General features: G+C 41.7%; 1 long non-coding RNA gene across 2 annotated transcripts in view; it reads left to right on the top strand.

Annotated features, from left to right (window-relative positions):
- LOC310678724 overlaps positions 1-21,087 on the top strand; it is an 89,961-nt gene that overhangs the window by 21,049 nt on the left and 47,825 nt on the right. The window contains exon 4 of one of the 2 annotated variants that reach the window (XR_014511896.1): positions 11,623-11,774. The exons of the other annotated variant lie outside the window; for it this stretch is intronic. This is a non-coding gene — a long non-coding RNA (uncharacterized lncRNA). Of the gene's footprint in view, positions 1-11,622; positions 11,775-21,087 lie in introns of those variants that run through there. 2 annotated transcript variants of the gene reach the window in all.

Genomic DNA, 21,087 nt, shown 5'->3' with positions numbered 1-21,087 from the left:
CAGACATAATCTATAAACCATACATAATCCAGAATATAACATGACCTGTTAAAAGCATAACATGACCTAAACCCTATCTCATTCCTTCCTACTCCCTGCTTGCTATTTCTTACAACTGGCCCTGAGATCATTGTTTAGTGCAATCAGAGCTCTTGGATAGAAACTATTCAGAAGGCGTGTGGTTCGTATTTTCATTGTCCTATATCTTCTGCCCGAAGGCAACAGTTCAAAGAAGTTGTGAGCAGGATGGGTGGGATCTCTCAGGATATTGTGTGACTTCTTCAAAGTGCGAGACGTGAAGATCTCATCCAGGGTTGGTAGCTGGAGCCCTATAACATTCTGGGCAATTTTTGTTATTCTCAGTAAAGCTTTTTTATCCGTTTCAGAGCTGTTTCCATACCACGATAATATACTATAGGTTAAGACACTCTCGATGGTACTGTGATAATAGGACAGGAGTAGGTGCTGAGATAGATTCAGTCCCCTGAGCATTCTCAGGAAATACAACCTCCCCTGCACCTTCCTCACAACCATGTTAATATTTGCAGTCCATGAGAGGTCCTCAGAGATATAAATGCCCAGGTATTTAAAACTACCAACCCTCTCCACCTCCTCGCCATTTATGTGCAATGGTAAAAATACACTTTTCTTTCTCCTAAAATCAACTATGAGTTCTTTGGTTTTTTTGGTGTTAAGCATAAGATTGTTTTCTTTACACCATTGAATTAACCCCTGTACTTCTTTCCTATAAGCAGTCTCATCGTTCTCACTAATGAGCCCCACCACTGTTGTATCATCCGCAAATTTGATGATTGTGTTGGACTTATACAGTGGGGTGCAATCAGATGTGTACAGGGAATAGAGAAAGGGACTTAGCACACATCCCTGAGGAGCTCCTGTGCCTAATACTAGAGTAGAAGAATAGTAAGGTCCCATTCTCACTGTCTGCGGCCTGTCAGTCAGGAAATTCCTTACCCACAGACAGATCTTCTGATGTATACCCAAATTGATCATTTTAAGAAATAACCTGTCTGGCAAAATTGTATTGAAGGCAGAACTGTAGTCCACAAACAACAGCCTTGCGTAGGTTCCCTGTCGTTCTAAATGACTCAGTACAGTGTGGACAACGATGGAAATAGCATCATCAGTAGATCTATTTCTTCTGTATGCAAACTGGAACGGGTCTAGAGTGGATGGAAGACCAGCCTTAATATGATCTAGCACCAATCTCTCGAAACATTTCATAACGACAGATGTTAGGGCTATTGGTCTATAATCATTGAGAGATACCACCACTGACTGCTTGGGGACTGGCACTATAATCGATGTCTTCAGACAGGTAGGGACAGAACCCTGCGACAGGGATAGATTAAAAATGTCCGTAAATACACCAGCTAATTCTGCAGCGCAGTCCCGTGATTCCATCCGGTCCAGCTGCCTTCCTAATGTTAATGCACCGAAAGGCACGTTGTACATCAGAGGTCTGTAGTAAAAATGGTTGTCTATCAGTAGTAGCTTCTGATGATGTGCTGGTAGCCAATGCTGTGGTGTCGGTAGTTCCAGTTCCCACCTCCAAGCGACTAAAAAATTGATTCAGTTGATCAGCTAAGTGCGCACTGCTGCTAGCCAGTTCGTTTTTAATATTTTGCCCTGTAATTTGTCGCAGGCCTTGCCATACTCGACGAGGGTCGGAGCTCTCAAAATGTTTTTCGATCCTCCGGGAGTACATAGCTTTGGCGTTCTTAATGCCCTTTTTCAATTTGGCTCTGGCTTCTCTATACTGTTGCGCATCACCAGAGTGAAAAGCAGCATTTCTTGCCTTTAACAGCAAATACACATCCCTGTTTAGCCAGGGCTTGTTGTTAGGGAACACCCGTATTTGTTTGGTGGTAGTGACGACATCGACGCAGCTTTTAACGTAGAACAGTACTGTTGAAGCGTATGTGTCCACATTATTCCCCACAAAAAGCGACCACTCGGTGCTCCGAAAACAATCTTGAAGTTGTTCAGATGCACCTACTTGCCACACTCGTATCTCTCTAATTGATGGTCTAATTCTACGTACGAGAGGTCTATATGATGGTATCATAAGTAGGGATATGTGGTCTGACTGCCCCAAATTGGGCAAGGGCTTGGTCTTGTATCCATGCATGATGTTACTATATACTCGGTCCAGGTTATTTCCCCCCCTGGTGGGACAATCAACATACTGGTGGAACTTAGGAAGCACAGTCCTTAAATCGGCTCGGTTAAAATCACCAGCAACCACAAATGCTCCATCCGGGTGGGCCCGCTGCTGTTTGCTAATAGCAGTTAGCAGGTGGCCCATAGCTGTAGTAGTGTTTGCATCGGGAGGTATATACACCGCTGTTATTATAACAACATTAAACTCACGTGGCAAATAGAAAGGGCGGCACTTCACCACTAGATACTCCAAATCAGGAGAGCAATGCGTGTCCATTTGTTTAATGTCCGAACTCCAGTTGTTATTTATATAAACGCAAATTCCTCCTCCTCTGCTCTTCCCGGATTCGGCGGTTCTATCCGCTCTAATTACTGAGCGTCCTTCTAGCTGCAGAAGTCCCTGTGGAAAGGAGGGATCCAGCCTTTGTTTCAGATTTTGGTCCCAAATAGCTGGTATTAAAATAATTGATTACTGGTAGAAGACTACTACATTTCTTTAATTTGGCCTTTATATTAAAGTGGAATGTCATTTCATTTTTCATTTCTTTGCTGAATTAACAAACCAAACTACCATTTCACCAGAGTGAATGCTGGTTACCTAGACAGCAAATGGTGAAAACACATTTAAGAGAATATATATATATATACATATATATATATGCTTTCGTAGATTTTCACGGGTACAGGAATGCAGGTTTTGGTGTCCTCGGGTGTCTTCCCGTGTAAAAGTTGGGGTGTCTAGGCGACGTTAGCAAATTAGCAAAATCCTCCATAAACACAATATCAAAACAGCCTTTTGCACCAACCAAAAAATAGCCAATATCCTCAGAAACCCCAAGGATAAAATTCAGTTGGAAAACCAAGGGGTCTATGAAATACCCTGCAAAGTCTGCCCAGCCACGTACATTGGACAAACAAACAGACGAATAAATGCACGTATCGCAGAACACAAGAATGCCGTCAAAAAAGAAGAAAAAACTTCCTCTCTTTTCCAACACATGAAAGAAACAGGACACGAAATTAATTTTGCAGATTCCAAATTGCTCTTTAACATGGAACATCACCACAAGAGAATAATCATGGAAGCCATCGAGATAGAGAAACACCCTCACAACATGAACAAGCGTGACGACACATCCCGCTTGCCAGACATCTGGAAATTAGCCCTCCCCACAAAATCTGACACCAGATCCAGAGGCACACAGAACGCCATCACCAATCAACCACACCAGACCCAAACCCAGACCCTCTCCACAGATAAACTACAGACACCATCCAGTAGCCAAACCAGGGTGGCACCTCCGGATGCTGCACTCCCCTGCAATCCCTACACAGATCTGGCTGGCACAGGCCACAAAACCACAGCTCGCCCCTATACACGAAGCCAAGCCAGAGCACAACCAAGTGCAGTACAGCCATCTTCTCAGAAAAACTCTTCACAAAGTTCAAGAGTTCAAGACACGAAGGCTTTAGCAACTAATCCACACCTAATGACCCACCTAAGTGGGATTCAGGAAATCACTCAAGAAATCACTCAAGATATCCCTCAAGTAATTAAGGAACAAAAGAAGAAAAGGCACACTAGCCTGGGAACCTCCTCTCTGCCCAGAACATTGGAGGCTATACACCACACCTCCTCAACAGTATTTATAGGAACTCAAACACTGAGATCCTGCTCTGTTCCAGTAACAAGAAGCCGAAAGCACCAGCCTGAAGATGACGAGTGAGACCTCGTCGAAACGTCGCCTAGACACCCCAACTTTTACACGGGAAGACACCCGAGGACACCAAAACCTGCATATATATATATATATATATGACTTGCATTTGATTCCATCCATAGTTCAATGGTAGAGTATATATACTTTCCAGGCAGAAATTTCCAGATTCAATCCCTGACATCCTCAGTTAAAAGAATCCAAGGTAGCAGATACGAAAAGATCTCCAATTGAGACCTTGAACAGCCACTGCCAGACAGAGTTAATCATGCAGCTCCAGATAAACCAGTGAACTGAATTACTACAAGACAGCTTTGGATGTACCTAATGTGTGAAAGACTATCCACGATACAAGCAACTCTCTGTTGAGTATAGTTCACATTTTGTGACCTTACATACAAAGACCAAGTACCTTGCCAAATAAACAGTGAAAGTATACCTGGCAATGGCAACAATGACACCCTAGCTACGCAACACCCTGGTCACTGAAGTCTGCTGTTGTCTCTTTTCTGATATCAGTTGAAGATAGGTTTCTTCCCCCCCAAGCCTTAGATTTTTTAAATATTTGATCATAAAGAAAATGATGGCAAGCGAAAATGAACTAATTGCTTTGCTTTCACTACTAAGCTATCAGCATTGTTTCAAATAACTGCAATAATGTTTTATCAAGCATGCGTTAACATAAACAGCAATGCTAACATATTGTTGGACCTATACTCTGTTAAAAAGTTGTGTGAGCTAATTCAAACCCAAGTGTTAGATGAAATGCATGGATCCAGTTGCAACACATTCTTTGCGCAAGTCTTCTCCCCAGTGCCATTATACAGTGGCGTAGCGTGGATTGTCAGCACCCGGGACAAGGCAAGTAATTTGCGCCCCCTAACCCGTGGATTTTAGTACTCGAGTGCGAGCACCCCCCCCAGATGTTGCGCCCGGTGCGGCCAGCCCCCCTACACCCCCCACGCCACGCCATGCCACTGCCATTATATCAACATCCAATGTTGTAAGTTTATATTCAATAAGTCAAGAAAGAAACTTTACAATATTTTGGCTCCTTTAATATTTTTATTGCTCCCAGACAATAAACGTAATCCAACCTTTTCTGCCACAACACTTCTTATCCAAAATTAATAAGGTGTTTGGACTTTGACATTTCGGCAACATCCTTGACGTTATTTAGCTATATATAATGAGTTCCTCCATTATCTCTGTTCCCCAGTATTATTCCATGAGAAATTTATAATGGCCAGGCAATCTACTATTCAGACTTTTAGACTTTCTTCTTCTAGAATTCTCAAATGCTGTAAGAGCTGAGTAGCTGGATCTGTACCTAGAGATTGGAGCAGAATAATGAGAAATTTCAAATCTATATTTTCTCTTTTTTTGGTAGATGAAACTGATCTTCTTATTGCTTACTGATTTGTTAGTGTAAAACACTCTTTTGGAAGCTTTGACCTGTGCTGACATAATAGTTCACTCCATCTGGCTTAATCTTTTCCAAGTTTCCTACAAAATGTTGGCATTTCAGAACTGTGAAAATTGGTCCTGTGAGAAATCTCAATTTAGGTCAGATGCAGTAGAAGACATTGATGTCTGTGGCAGAAAATACAAAAGGGACCTTTCCTCCATTGTAGTGAAACTATAATAGTAAGCTAACAGACATTTTCTTTCTCTTTTAATAGTACCTCTAATGTTGCTCCTAATGGTAAGGCCAGCTCTGGGTCAAATTTTCATTTTTTATTTTTTGCTATTTGGATCTAGCAATATACCATAGACTGAAACTGGGATGGTTTTTAAGTTCGTAAGATCAGCACTTCCCATTTCGTCAGGTTATTCAGCTTCCATGGGGGTGAGAAAATATTTAGGTGGAATCATTGTTTTGGTGGGGTTGTTTGCTAATTTCTTCACAAATCTTTCTTCCAGTACAGTGGAACCTCGAGTTGTGGACGTAATCCATCCCAGAGGCACATCCGCAACTCGAAGTGTTCACATCCGGAAGTGCTTCATTTGCGCACGTGCACAGTGCGATTTAGTGCTTCTGCGCATGCGCGAGCGACGAAACCCAGAAGTAACCGTACTTCCGGTTTGCTGCGGGACACAACTTGAAAAGACGTAACTTGAAGCAGACACAACATGAGGTATGACTGTACTAAACAAATATGCAATAGCTTTCTGTTCTTTTCATCATCTTAAGTCCCTTCATCCTGCTCTTTTAGAGACACCAACTGGCTCATGATTTTATTACACAGGAAGATAGGAACCTGACTTATACTGAGTCAGACCATTGGTCCGTTTAGCTCAATATTGACTTCACAGTGGTACCTCAGGTTACATATGCTTCAGGTTACAGACTCTGCTAACCCAGAAATAGTACTTCAGGTTAAGAACTTTGCTTCAGGATGAGAGCAGAAATTGTGCTCCAGCGGCCCGGCAGGAGGCCCCATTAGCTAAGTGGTGCTTCAGGTTAAGAACAGTTTCAGGTTAAGAACAGACCTCTGGGACGAATTAAGTTCTTAACCCAAAGTACCACTGTACTGACTGGCAGCAGAGGTACTCCAGGATTTCAGGCCGGAGTCCATCCCAGTCCTACCTGAAAATGCTGAGGATTGAACCTGAGACCTTCTTGCAAAGCAGATACTCCACCACTGAGCTATAGTCCTTATCAATAAAGTTCTAACTCCCAAATTCAAATACCCAAGTGTCTTACATTCTGCAGTAGGAAAAACAGTTACATTGCACACACTAAGTTAATTGCACAATTGTGACTAAATGTGAAGAGTTTTAGTATGCTGTCCAAATCTCCCAATGCCTCTTCTGTTTTTCAGCTTTAGTTCCCCACTTAGAAGAAGCAAATTTCTAAGGCAAGCTGTGTTTTAATTGGCAGAAATCTGGCCAAAAGAACTAAAAGATTTTTGCCGTTGCTGATAAGAAAAGATCCTCTGAATGGGCCAACTAATTTAGGAAGGGAAACTGGAGCAAGACAGCTGTATTTGAGAAAGCAATGCACCATTTGTTTGGTTGCAACAATATTGGGATGCAATGAATGAAGCTGGATACTGCTGTATTTAGAACATTCCCAAATTGTTACGATTTGCTCTCCGTCCTTCCCTGACTGCTGCCTGGGGTCTCAAGGCCCTGGAGCCCAGCCTGCCTTGCTACTGTGTCCCCGGCCCTCTCACTGAATGGCCAACGCCCTTGCTGAATGGCCACCTTGCCAACACTCACTCCTTGCTCAGTGTGCAAGTGGGTGTGGATGGAGTGAAGCAGGCAGGCATTGACCGTAGCATGGCCTGGCCCAAAACTCCTTTCTGTGGGTGTCAGGGGGATTCGCCTGCCAAGGGCTGCATCAGCTGGCTGGGCTCCCCCTGTACAGGCGGGCAGGCAATGCAGCGTTGCCCTGCTTGGCTCCAGTGGGGGGGGGTCGCTTTGGCAGCAAGGGCCAGGCTGGCATGGTGGGCTCCATTCACTCTCTGCATCCTGCCCCTCTGGTACACACTTGCCTCCCGTGGGCACCAGAAAACCATGCTACGCCACTGTGGTGCATATGCTTTGTATTGTTAGACAAGCTTGGTGCCTGTCCCCTCTCTCCGCCAAGCAGTGGCAAATGCGTATGGGATCTTAGGCGCCCACACAGGGTCTGTGTCCCTTTGGGGAATGGGAGACAGGGTGAAGACTGTCGTGCTTTAAGAAATATGGTTTGATTGACATATTTACACCTTCAGTCTGCATGGTGGTGGTGGTGGGGGGTCCAGATCTTACAGCATGGCCCAAAGCATTGCAGGCAGTCCTTCGTTCTCCCTTCCCAAGTTGGATCTCCTTCTTCCTCTTTCTTCTTCCCAGAAGCCCCTTGCCCTCCTCCAGAGCAGTTACCTTGGCAACCTACCAAATCTCCAGTCTCTGGTCACACCTGAAACAAGAAGTTCCATTGTCTTGTTAATGACCCACAGTGGTTCTCTCAACAGCCCTAGTTTGGCCAGGCTACCCAGGAATTCCTTTGCAGCTTATATTCTCTCTTCATATCACAAATAACCCCAAATCCTAACATTTATTAATTTTAGTGTTTAGGACCCCCCCCAAAGTATTTAGGAGCAGAATTGCTCCAAATGTTTCAGACCCTAGATTTTTTTCCACATTCAGGGGGTTTGTTTGGGGGGAAGGTGCTGACCAGATGGGCAAGGTATTATTATTAGGTGGGGAGTGGAATTTTTGGTACATAAGGTAGTGGCACTTTAAAAGATGAGGTGGTCCAAGGGGTTCCCAATTCCCTCTTTGTTTTTGTTTTTTATCCAAAGCTCTGGACTGCACTCACACAGCAGTTTATTCCATTTTTACGATGTTTCTCTAACGGTTAATTTCTACATTATATTTGAGCTTTCACATGACGTAAAAGCTGCTTCCAGAAATCTAGCAGAATATAGTGGAAGTTTAGTGCTCATTTCCATGTTAATGGCTTCCAGAAAATATCCATTTGCAACCCCATTAAACCAGAAAATCACAGAAGTAAAGTGATGAAATTAGGGGTGATATGCCAGCGTACAGATGTTTCCTGCCATTTTCATGGGGAAACAGAAGTATACATGTGTGAAAAGGGTGGGAGAGTAACAATGTTGTCCAATGGCATCTTGCTGTGTCACTCCACACCTGCTGGTGTGAATGAAATTTTTCATGACATGCTGGTATATTGGTCAAAAAGCCACAGCCGCATAACAGCTACTGCAGTGTGAAAGGAACATTAGAAAATGGAACAGAAGCCCTAGCGTTATAATCAGGAAAACCAACCCAATATTCCCCATGTCTGAAAGCATCCATAGCAGTCTTTTCCATGTTATTGCAAATGGCTTTTCCCCCGGAAGCAACTAACATGGAAATGTGCTATACAGTGGTACCTCGGGTTACATACGCTTCAGGTTACATACTCCGCTAACCCAGAAATAGTGCTTCAGGTTAAGAACTGGCATACTTGGTTCTTTTTATTCCTTCTATTTAACACACAGCTCTTTTTATTCCCCCCCCCTAATTTATTTACCCTGCTTACTGTGTCTTTCTTCCTTTCTCTCTCTCTCTCTCTCTCTCTCTCTCCTTTTTTTAATTAAAGTAAAAAAAACAAAACTTTTTATTACTTAAAAACAAAAACAAAAACAAAAAACCTTGAAGAACTTTGGGGGGGGGGGATTTTGTACTTTTTTCCTGTGTAAATATTGGACTTTTGCTTCAGGATGAGAACAGAAATGGTGCTCCGGCGGAGTGGCGGCAGCAGGAGGCCCCATTAGCTAAAGTGGTGCTTCAGGTTAAGAACAGTTTCAGGTTAAGTACAGACCTCCGGAACGAATTTAGTACTTAACCCGAGGTACCACTGTACTCCACTGTATTTCCAGAAGCAGCTTTTCAATCATGTAAAAACTCAAATTCAATGCAGAAATTAACTGCTAGGGAAATGTTGGGTAAATGGAATAAACTGTTGTGGGGCTGCAACCCAGGTGAGTGCCTGTTAACTTCACAGCTTCCTTGCACTTTGAAAGGAGGTAGCAAAAGCCCCTGTGATGATGATTTGAGTGATGCTGCAGCATTCCCATGCATGCTATGGAAAAAGATGGTTTCCTGCATGGGTCCTGACTAATATTCTGCAAGGAAAAATGTACTGTGAGTTACCACTGTATTGTTACCATAGTGCCATTAAAATGGCAGATTGGGGCTTATATGATTCAATACTTCTTCATACCCACCCCCCTCAAAAAAGAGATTTCTGTGTGTACAAAATTGGATGTCAGTGAAAAGGGTACTTATGTGGTCTTTTATCTGACATACTAGTTTTCTATGTGGAGGGAGGTTATTTTGATTCTGTTTCGTATGGGGGAAGAGAACAATCATGTGCGCTGTAACCTGTAATCTGAAGTGTTATAGTCCAGAGATAGGTTCAGTAAGAGGCCTCATTGCAAACACAATTTTATTTGAGCTTTTATATCAAGAGTGGCCGGGGTGGGGGGAGGACTCAGTAATACTAAGTGGTGCCATAAATCTTGCTGATGTTGCCAAGTTAATAGCAAGACTGTAGTCTCCAACCTGTATCGAGATGGGTTCAGATACTGATTTGCCATCAGATCTTTCAAGTCTGACTCACGCAGGAAGTTCTATTATAGTGAATGTCAAAACCTGAGCTACTGAGAATTTCTCACGGCATAATAGCAATGCAGGAACTTGATCTGGATGACAAATGAAAATTATAGTTTGTGATCTCATACAAGTTCTATGCTGTTATCTGTAAACTTTTCCTGGAAACTTCACTCATATGCCAGAGGAGGTATCATAGAAGCAGAATGCAGGTTGCTAGAAGTCTCTGCACAAAAACAACATGGTCTCCCCCATTGTTTCTTCCATTTCCATGATGTTGATATAGGATGAGTTAGGACTGTCCTCAGGATGGCTGCTGATCAGTCATCTAGGCATTGCATATGCCACCGGAGATGGTTCTCCCTTTATGTGGAGTGGCTGCCTCAGGTGGCAGATCCTGGGGTGATAGGCTGACAACTTGTGCACTGCCAAAAAAGGGGGAAAATTCATCACAGAAACAGAGGACACAGTTTTGCATAAAATATGTTTATGCATATGTTTGTGTGTGTGTGTGTAAATTCAAATTTACAAATAATTACTGCAATTTCAGTAAGATTAAAAATTAAGATCTCCAGGCTGCTCAGCTTCTGTGGAATGGAGACACCATCTTCTCTTTTGCCTCAGGCAGCAAAATATCTCGCAACTCACAGGGATGAGTATCCCTCATGTTGAATTGCCCATTTAGAGAACTTACCATGTAACTTAAGGCCATCATGCCACACTTCCCTAACCTTTGTCAGATAGTGAATGCCATGGAATTGGACTGCAGGTGAAGAAATCCACATGATGGGCCTGCCTTGTGCAGTGAGATATGACTGGGCTTGGTGGAGAATCAGCCAGTCTCTGTGGTGGATGTAACAGCTAGATTTGTTTTCAACCATGGCAGTGGAATGTATCATAGCAAAAAATATCACCCAGCAGCCTGCTGCAGCCTTGTGAACATAGTATTATTGTTGTTAAAATAGAAAATAATTAAAAAATACACAATAATTTAAAAACACAAGCAATCTAATTAAAATAAAGATACTCCATGATCAAATATGCAATAAAACAATCCTGTTAAAACAGCACAGCAAGTAAAGCAGGAAGCTTGGGACAAGAGAGCAAATCAATGCCTATGTAAACAGGTGTGTCTTCAAAAGGCAGTGGAATGCCAATATAGATGGGCGCCTCTTTTTCAGCAGGGAGTGTATTCCACATTACCAGTGTCACCAGTGAAAATGCCTCTGCACTACCACAATTATAACTGGCATATTTCAAATATAATAGTAAACAGCTAACTGCAAGACCACAGCTGCATTCTTGGTGGCTGCTCCCAGACTTTGGAACTCCCTCCATAGAGAAGTTGACTGGCTCTGTCCTTGTTATTCTTCTGGGGGCAGGTGAAGACCTATTATTCCAATACGCTTTGGGGAAGTTTTAATGAAGGATCTGGTACTGTGTTGTTTTTATTGTAATTTTCCATATGTTTTGAATAATATATATAATGTTTAATTGTTTTTTAACAATTGTGGTTAGCTGTTCTTATTTTATTTGTAAGCTGCTTTGAGTATCTGTCAGGGGAAAAGGTGGGGTATTATTATTATTAATAATAATATTATTTCTCATTCAGCAACCATCACATCTCAAATGAGTCAACATATTTCAAAATAGAAGGAAGATCTATTGTTACTACACACAGAAAGCACATGTATCAAAAATTCACAAACTCAAGGGACAGATAATGTATGTCAGACAAAGCTTATTTACTTCTTTCAAGATTCCCATTTTACCTTTTATATAAAGGAAACATTCTTATATATGCTTAACTGCCAGAGTATTATTCACACATGTGTTTATACTTGGTGTGGTGTGGAGGTTCTTCCTCATTGTAGGAGAAACCCACATAATGCTAAAACATAAAACACCAATCTTTGTGTGACAACAGTCACTATGGCTGAACTTGAAATTCTGCATTGTTCCAAATCTCTCCCAAACAGCTACAAAAAACCTTCAATATCTCAAACACAACTATGTTCTGGGAATAAATCCCTATTTTTTCCGAAGAAGAATTTTTGCCTTAACGTGATGAGAATCCCTAAGGCCCATTATAAAAACAAAAACTTTTGAAACTTTAAAGTTGGACTTTCTGCATTTTAGTGAAAATTACTTCCTCCCCCCTTTCTTTCCGTGTGGGGCGGCCCTGCTCTCTGCCTGCCTCTCAGAGTGGGCAGCGCATAGCGGCTGCTTGTGGAGGAGAATAGGCAGCAACTGACAATGCCCAGCCCCATGTAACAGACTGCAGCCTCTCCTCCTCCTTGCCCTCAAGATCTCTGGCAGCCGCTACAAGCTGCCCAAAGGCTGGCAGTGGAAGCCATGGAGAGGCAATGGGATGCTTCCTTGCAGCAGTTGCCATTGCCACTTGGGATACGCGTCGGCTCACCCTCCTCCCTGAGCTTGACGGCAGTAGCACTGGCGGTGGAAAGAGGGACATTCTGGGATTAAATCAGAAGCTGGGATGGCTTTCATAATTCTGGGACGGTCCCTGGAAAATCGGGACAGCTGGGGGTATGTATCCCTCTTTTGTCATCTTCCGTACTGAGAGGGGCAATCCTGAAAGACAGCCAAAAATACTACTACCACCAATAGCATTTGGAGCACAAGCTCCTCGGGCCAGAATCTCTCTTTTGCTTATGTCACTCATAAAGCTCTATGTACACCAACGACACTAAGTAAATGTAATAAATAATGTAGAGCCCTGTGAATGCTTGAATGAACCAATCCCATTGAAATGTAGCAAGATGGTTTTGGCAGCAGATGGGCCCTGTGCGCTGGACTGTAGTGTATGTGCAAATCGACTAGGATAACCCTAATTTCCCACCCTTCTTTCTTGGGCTTGTTGTCATGGTGACCTGCTGGGATGGCTGAACTGTCACAATTTTCAGTTCCGTTCCTTTCCTTCTAGGACCTTAACTACCCTTCACTTTGCTTCTGTCTCTGTGTGTTTTGCTTATAGCTTCCTTGCTCCAGGTATGTGTTGTAACCATTGCTCTGCCACTCTAACCAAACCCGAAGCTCAAGACAATGGCAATTGAAAGTTACTTCACTTGCATTCCTAGCCCAGGATGCTCCTCTGACCAGTGGGTTTACCATCATTATCTTTTCTATGAAGAACATATGTCTATTGCTGTCTTTCTCATCTTCTGGCTCTGATCAGACCAGCTCTGATGGTGGGTCCTGACAGAAACATTTCTATTAGAAATATAAGATTTGTGTTTATAAACAGCATTTCCACGTCTTCTCCCGAATGTGTGCATCTTTCTTGCAATACTAGGATTAGTTTGTACTGTCTAATGTAGGAATCTGCCTTGGCTTGTTTCTCTGGATGAAGATAAGAATTGTCTTGCCAAAACACTGGAAATTCCATTTCTCATGCCTTGGTGATGCTGATCAAGAAAACTGGTTATCTGTTGATTCATCTTTTTTCTTTTTATGCTATTTAATACATACATGAATTTCTATCATTCATGACTAATGTGCATTAATTGCACATGGTGTATTCAAAATTTCTACAATGTCTAGTGTTGCCATATTTCTGTTCCATAGATATAGAGCCTGGGGTTAATAAATCCAGATAATGCCGGACACAGTTTCATCGTTTAGCAGTTTAGACATGAAATCTTGTGCCTGTCTACTCAGCTGCAAGCCCCACTGAATTTGATGGGGCTTACTTTGTGTAATAATAATAATAATATTTTTATTTTTTTAAATTTGTATCCCACCCATCTTGCTGGGTTTCCCAGCCACTCTGGCCGGCTTACAACATATATAAAAACACAACAAGCCTCAAACATTAAAAAAAGATATCCTGTATGAGAAACCAACCAACCAACCAGCCAACCAGTAAATCAATAGAAACCAATAACAACAATTATAGCATCAATAATAAACAGTTTACAGTTATATCCAAATTAAAATAACCACCAACCCCAACTAAACAGTTAACCAACAGCAACCTGACAAAAACAAAACAGAGAAACCAACATTAGAACCCTTTAAAACATTTTAAAACATTTTAGCCAATTGCCCCAACCCAAGAGTTGTTCCAGGAATGTCCCTCTGGCCTCCCAGAAGCCTCTTTTAGGATGGACGCAAAGTGGCTTCAAATCAGTGTGAAGGTAAGTACATATATGCATCCATGAATACAAGGAAATAACACAAAAATGAAATAAAAATAACAGCGACGATGTAAATAAAAAAGTACTGTGTATTTTGGGTCTATGGACCGTAATAAAGTTGTGTGTGTGTGAGAGAGATTAAATAAATAAAAATACAGTGCCATGCATTCCAAATTCTAGCATAATAGAATGGTGGATTTTTACTGTGGCCCTTATTGCTGACATAAAAAATAAGTGAGTACCAAGTCAAAACCAAATTATTTGATTTTTTTAATACCATGAAGAATTAAAATTTTGAGTCACTATTTCCATGAGGGCTAAATATCACACCTGTAGTCCAATGGCAAACAGATCATAAGTCTCTCTAGTGTTTGGGCAATGTCAATCTGGCTGTAATGAACAAGTGGCCAATTAATTGTTTAACTTTTATTTTTGTTTTTTAAAATACGATTAACTCATTTGATAGACTTAAAGTAAATGAAGCTCTGATTGGTAGGCTTGAACCTTGAGAGAGCCTTACTTGCACCAGCAGAGGGAGCCTTGAAAGAGCCATAAACCTGAATTCACAGACAATGCACAGGTCTGTACCAGGAGCAGTTCTGAGTTCTGTCACTTTTTCGGTATCAATTGGCAAATTGCTCCTTTTTGAGGTTTTGCATGAATTTATGAGAGAATGCTGATTGGCAAGATTGATTCCCCATGTATATATCCTTAGATGTTTATTTTCCATGGTTAATCAATTCAACAAGCACAAGACAGAAATCTGTTTATCTGTATGGGCACAATGGAGCCTTAACGAGGAAAAGTCTCTATTGACATGGAATTCTAGGCATCCCTCTGACACAGGGTTGCTGTCTTGATTTGATCACCAGCACTTTGCATATAGGATCAGGATTTTTTAAAATATATCTGAAACGGAGCCAAGCAATGACTAAAGATCTGTGGCTGGTTGAGTCATACCTGTCATACTTTTCTCATTAAAGAAGACACAGCAGTGTGCCAAACTTGTCATTCTCTCCCATGAAAGACAGCTTATTTCATTACGTGCAGCAGCTGACTGTACGTTTAAGTGAATACAGCAATAAAACTGCTAGCACATTTGCAAAGCTAAGCAGTGTCTGGTATGGTTTCAAATTGGATGGGGGGACCCTGTGCTGAGATTCCTGCACTCTCGGGGTCCCTTCCCATTCTACAATCAGATCGCTTTCCCCCACCCCTCAGACCCTCAGGACACAGCTGAGGGAAAAAACTATGGCCACAGCGATCTAGAGATATACAAATGTGCAAAACGGATTGGAGAAAAGTTATGTCTTACCCTAAATTCTAGGCTCTAAATGCAAGGTCAGTAATATAGGTCTGGTATTCTCCTTAGCGTAGGAGTGGAAATGCTCTGACTCTGTCACACCTGTGATGAGCCCCTCCCCCCGCACCCCATTAGCCACTTTGAGTTCTGTGTAATGTATAAAAATGAGAATGTTAACTGAGCTTTGATCTAAATGGTGCATCCTTGACTGGATTGGGCTGCGTAGTTTTCTCCTACAATTAGGTTCATAGACCAACTTCAGTATGGTTGTCTAAGGAAAGGCATATAGGGAATCAAGAGCTCAAAAGTCAGTATGAACTCCAAATGTTAGGGAAATGTTAACTGCAGCTTTACTGCTGCTATAGTCCCTCTCCATAGGTATAGTAATATTTAAAAATTCCTAGTCTATTGTAGAGTTGTAAGGGACTCTGAGGGTCATCTAGTTCAATCTGCTGCAATGCAATCGTCACAGCCAAAGAATCCATGACAGATGGCCATCCAACCTCTGCTTAAAACCCTCCAAGGAACGAAAACCCACCACCTCCCACTGTTGAGCAGCTCTTCTGTCAGAAAGTTCATGCTGATGTTTAGTCAAAATCTTCTTTCTTGTAACTTGAAGCCATTGTTTTTCGAGTCCTAGCCACCAGAGCAGGAGAAAACAAGCCAGCTCATCTTGATTTCCTGTTGGTGGATTATGGCTTCACTTCTGTACCTACTTCCATGGAAGCAAAACACACTGTGGGGCTTACTTCTAAAAAGACATGTACAGGATTGCACTGTGTGCCTCTCTCCTCCAGATATTTATCTATCATATAGAATCATTCATAGCATTTTTGGGAAAATCACACTTAAGATCATCTCTGTTAAGTCTTTGTCAATTACAGCAACTATTCCCTTTGCTTCCCTTTTATTGAAAATGTTTTAAAGATGAACTTTCCCTCAATCAACTACCCTGAGGCATTTTTAAATGCCACAACTGCTCTCAATAATGTCACCTAATTTAATAAAAAAGGGATACAAATTAGACAGTCACAGAAAGACTAAAGTCTCTAAGCAGCCTGCTCATATAATTAAGGACCAACCTAGTTGAGATGAACTTAGAAGCACTCAGAATTTTTATAGAGGATTCTGAGGTTTGAGAAACTTTAGATAGTCTTTCCTTGCATGTGTTAGTGTGCTAAGATAATTTTAGCCTGTGGACTTTGATGATCTTACCTCTCTTTAGATAGCAAGTATTGTGTCATAAGCCAACCCTGCTCTACTGAGGCCCAGCAGCCCTTTCATTAGACCTTTGTATCAGGTGGCATGTGCTTGGACACAGTGGTGGTAGCCTCCTGGCTGTTTTCCCTGAACCCCCAGGCATTGTGATAATATACCCCCTAAACTTGCCTGCTCCCCACAGGTGCAGTGGAAAGTGCTATCCCAGCGTTGAAGTAAAAGTCAACTTCCTGTCAAGTTAGCTTCTGTATATAGGTGGAGGTGCCATCTTGCCCTGTGCCTCTCTGCCTTTAAAACTTTTCTCCCTGTAGTAAACTGACATTATTAAACACAATAGTAATATCTATTCAGATTTTTCCCCAAACACCTCCTTTGTACTCTATGGCCACAATCCTGTGTATACTTATCTGGGAGTAAGCCACAGTGAACTTGGTGAGTTTTAATTCTGTATAAAACTCGTAAGAAATACTGGTCTACAAGTACAATTGATCTGCAGGTGTCCATTGAATGTATTTCAGAAATGATATAGGCTGAAATACATGGATGGTCAGGCTCACATTCATTGCTTTTCAGATCTTAATGCTGAGATTATTGACTGAAAAGCTCAGAACTGGCAAGTGTTAATATTATCCCACCTGATTGGTTCATGAAAATATATCTTGGAAGCTCAGTATCAATAGTCTATTAAAAGTTTGCTGCTAATATTTACTACTCAGTGTTTTACTCTGAAGTTGGGGGGTGCCTGTAGCTCAGAGAGAGAACACATGCTTTTCATGCAAAGGCCCTAGGTTTAATCGACAGCATCCCCTGGTAAGACTGGGAGGGAGTGCTGCTTAAAACCCCAGAGAGCTACTGCCAGTCAGTGTCAACAGTACTGAAGTAGATGGACCAATGGTCCGATTTGGTATAAAGCAGCTTCCTATGTTCCTAAACTTTTATGTAACTTTCTTTTCATCAATATGACTAGTGGTGTATATTTATTCTGCAAATGTCCAATCTTATTCAGCTCTGTAAGACACCGAGAGATGTGTTGTTGCCCACAGGCAGGAAAACTGTTAAACTCTTCCTAAGCGAGCAGATTGATGAAAGCAAGAAGGCTAAAGCCACAGGTGAAAAGACAGAGCAGTAGGAGGAAATGTCATTGTGAAGATATACCACATTTGTTAGTATTTTAAATCATGTGGCCTGCAAGCACTTCAGTTGTATTTGGATATATGTATGGGAATGCTTCACTCTGGAAAACAGGACCATTTTCAGGTCTTTCACAATTCATACAGTTTATAAACTCAGACCATATTCGTACAATTACTTCTGTTTAACAATCCTGTAATGCACATCTATTCTGTTCTCCCATATAAATGAAATTGTGATTTCTTAAATGAAAAGTGCATACTGGCAAGTTGTATGTTTTAATGTTTCATATTCTGATAAGTCCTTCTTTTTCCAAGATGCAGAAAACGTTGATATTTCTACAACATTCCAATTAATGTGACCTTCATGTAGAAAATAAATGGGACATATATTCTTGAAGATAACAAATATATGAGCAGGATACACAGTACTGTCTTCTACCAGCACAGCAAATGCTCCTCTGAAGGAGCAGGAAAGTACATCAAGCCTCTTTACTCCTGATAATATTCTCTGCGAAAGGAGCTGGTGCTATTTCTTGTTCATTCAACTGCAGCCTGAAGTTTCCTTCTCAGCTAAGGACTGTTGCAGTAGCATGCATCCTAACATTCATAAAATATATAAAAACTCTCCACTGTTTTTATTATTTAATGATCAGCCCTAGACACCATGGCCTGGTCTGCACTATAAGCTCTTCAGCACAGGAGTCTGCTCTTTTCTTTAAACTTTCTGTTCTTTATTCTGCAGACTCTTGTCCAGAAGAGTTTACAGTGCAGACCAGGCCCTGGTGTCTGGGGCTGACAGCAGTTGAAGGTGAACAACATCTGTAAGGCTACAGGTCCTTCATCCCTGTTGTAGCCTGTAGTGAGTTTAATGTGGTTGTGGAAGCCAAAGGAAGGTGAGACAAACATAACAAACCAACGGAGAGATGGGAAGAGCCAGGGAAACACAGAATGCGTGTGACAAACGGCAGTTACATGCTATTAGAAAGGAGCACTCACACTTTTCCTTGTGAAGTAAGCAGGTTGCGGTGGGTGCCTTTCTCAAACACTTAACTAGTGCTATCAACTGTTTTGCTTCCAAGCCAAGCGGTCCTTAAGAGCTGCACAAATTACTAGCAAGCTCTTTGGTCTGGCCAGGCAAGAACCCAATCAGTACCTTCCTATATCTTCTCCTGAAAAGTATGAATTAGGCAAGGGTGGACTTTGGTCTTTCAAATTTCAGCGGCGCCCTGTATGAGGCCAAAATTCGGGAGGTCCTTGCTTCTTGCCTTCTGCTCTGCAACCATGTCAGAGTTGTGGCGCCTTGTGGCTGGTGTTCAGGCACATACTGTCTCTGATCATTCAGCAAGAACATAGTTTCTTTTAAAGTCACTCAAGTTGGTTTCCATCACTTCCTCCTGTGGGACAAATTATGTTATGTTTTGTTCTAAGCGGGTGATGACAGACAAGGGGGAAAGCAAGTGACCCATAAGATAGAGGCCTGGGCTTTTGAAATTGCATCTATATGCCCTGGATGCAATACCTAGTGCATTGTTTAACTCAGGGAGGTAACTTTGAAGAGGTGCCCTTGAGGAAATATCTGTGTTTTCTTCCTAGATGGATTAACCCAGGGCAACCACTATCTTGTGGATTTATGCAAAGCTCAGACTACATGCATCAGTCACCTTGCCATTATGGAAGGCCAGAGTCCTTGGCAGTTAAAGTGATTCTCAAGCAGAAAAGTCTGCAGCTTTGGATTCTGTTACCTATGTCTTTGGCTTTCATCTTTTCACTTGGGGATTAGGACTGAGGGGTTTAAAACAAGGCTTCAGGGAAGCAACCTTCAACCTTTGTCTTCCAGAGAGATTGATTAGCAATACTGCTTTGTAGGTTTTTGTTTGCTTTTTCACCACTACATAATGACATAATCGGCTTCTTCTTCTTCTTCTTCTTCTTCTTCTTCTTCTTCCTCCTGTTCTTCCTCTTTTCTTTGGTAGTTTAAAGGTTTGTATTACCTTTCTCTTTTTGTGCATGGTAACTAGTGACTTGCAAGAACTGTGTAAAGATTTAATTAGAGTCCTTCCTGTAACTTCAAGAGAATTGGTACGTCTATATACAGCCATTCACACCTCTTCTCTGATTTCTGCAAGATATGTCTGGTCCTCCTTCCCTCATTTGGTGGCATATTCATCCTCCATTGTTTTACTCCTATGGTTTTCCAGCTGTCTGGTGGTAACAAGTTCATGTGTGTGATATGAGCCAATAGCTTCTGTTACTCCTACCAGTTTTACTGCTTCCAGTTTGAGACAATATGTTTCTAGTTTCTAACCTCAGTAGGGATTTTAATTTTCTTTGGAAAGCATAACATTCATTTCACAAGTCTTTTATTCATAGTCTAGCATCTATCTGACTCCAGACCTCTCTCATTTTATTTTCAACCTTTCACAGTAGTGTGGTGCAATGTTTCTGATGGATCCTGGAAGGGTTTTGGCAAAGCAAAGCAAAGGCTTTCATTTTAACTCATCGTTTCAGCAGTCCCCTTATTTGTTGTGTGTGTTTGGCAACATAATAACTCCCTTGAACACTAAAACGTGGGAATGAAACTGTGGGTGCACATGGTCAAGCACAATTCTACACTTCACACCTGGATCCTTCGCTCTCATTTTCAAAGACAAGAAGAAAAATGAAAATATATATATTATAAAATGATATCTGCCTTGAAGATTGGAACATTATATTGCACATAGGGCATGACACAGTTTCAAATTTGAATCCCAATTTGACCCCGCACCCATTCCAAAGAACCAGGAAATATGTAAAACACTCTAACTGATACTTAATGAGTTCCTTGAACGAACGTAAGGCATTTTTCGATTTCATTGATCACCCCACTTGTTGCAGCTCCTTTGTTACATACCTTGTCAATCTGGAAGCTCTCCCATCAGTTCTGCTCATATCTGTCCGGCTCCAACTCAATGTAAAACTCCCTTGAGCACTTAGATATCATAATGAAATTTGGTATGCACATTTATGTGACCCTATCTTTGGAAAGACACCCAGTGCTGCTCAGTGTAGGCAATTCAATGGTAGATCGAACAGTGGTCTGACTTAGTATAAGACAGTTTCCTGTGTCTCTATGGGGGCAATATGGATGGTTTTTTTAAGGAACCCAAAGGGTAATCTCATCCAACCCCCTGCAAGGCGTTGTTCATTATCATCATAGTAGTTTAGGAATCTTTTTACACTACCTTCAAGAGGCAGTTGCATCCTAAAAGGTGTGAGTAAGTAAG

Source organism: Podarcis tiliguerta (genome assembly GCF_965153285.1).
Source record: "Podarcis tiliguerta genome assembly, chromosome: 5".
Lineage (NCBI taxonomy): Eukaryota > Metazoa > Chordata > Lepidosauria > Squamata > Lacertidae > Podarcis > Podarcis tiliguerta.
Note: the sequence above shows the minus strand (reverse complement) of the source record. Positions and strands in the feature narration are given on the sequence as shown.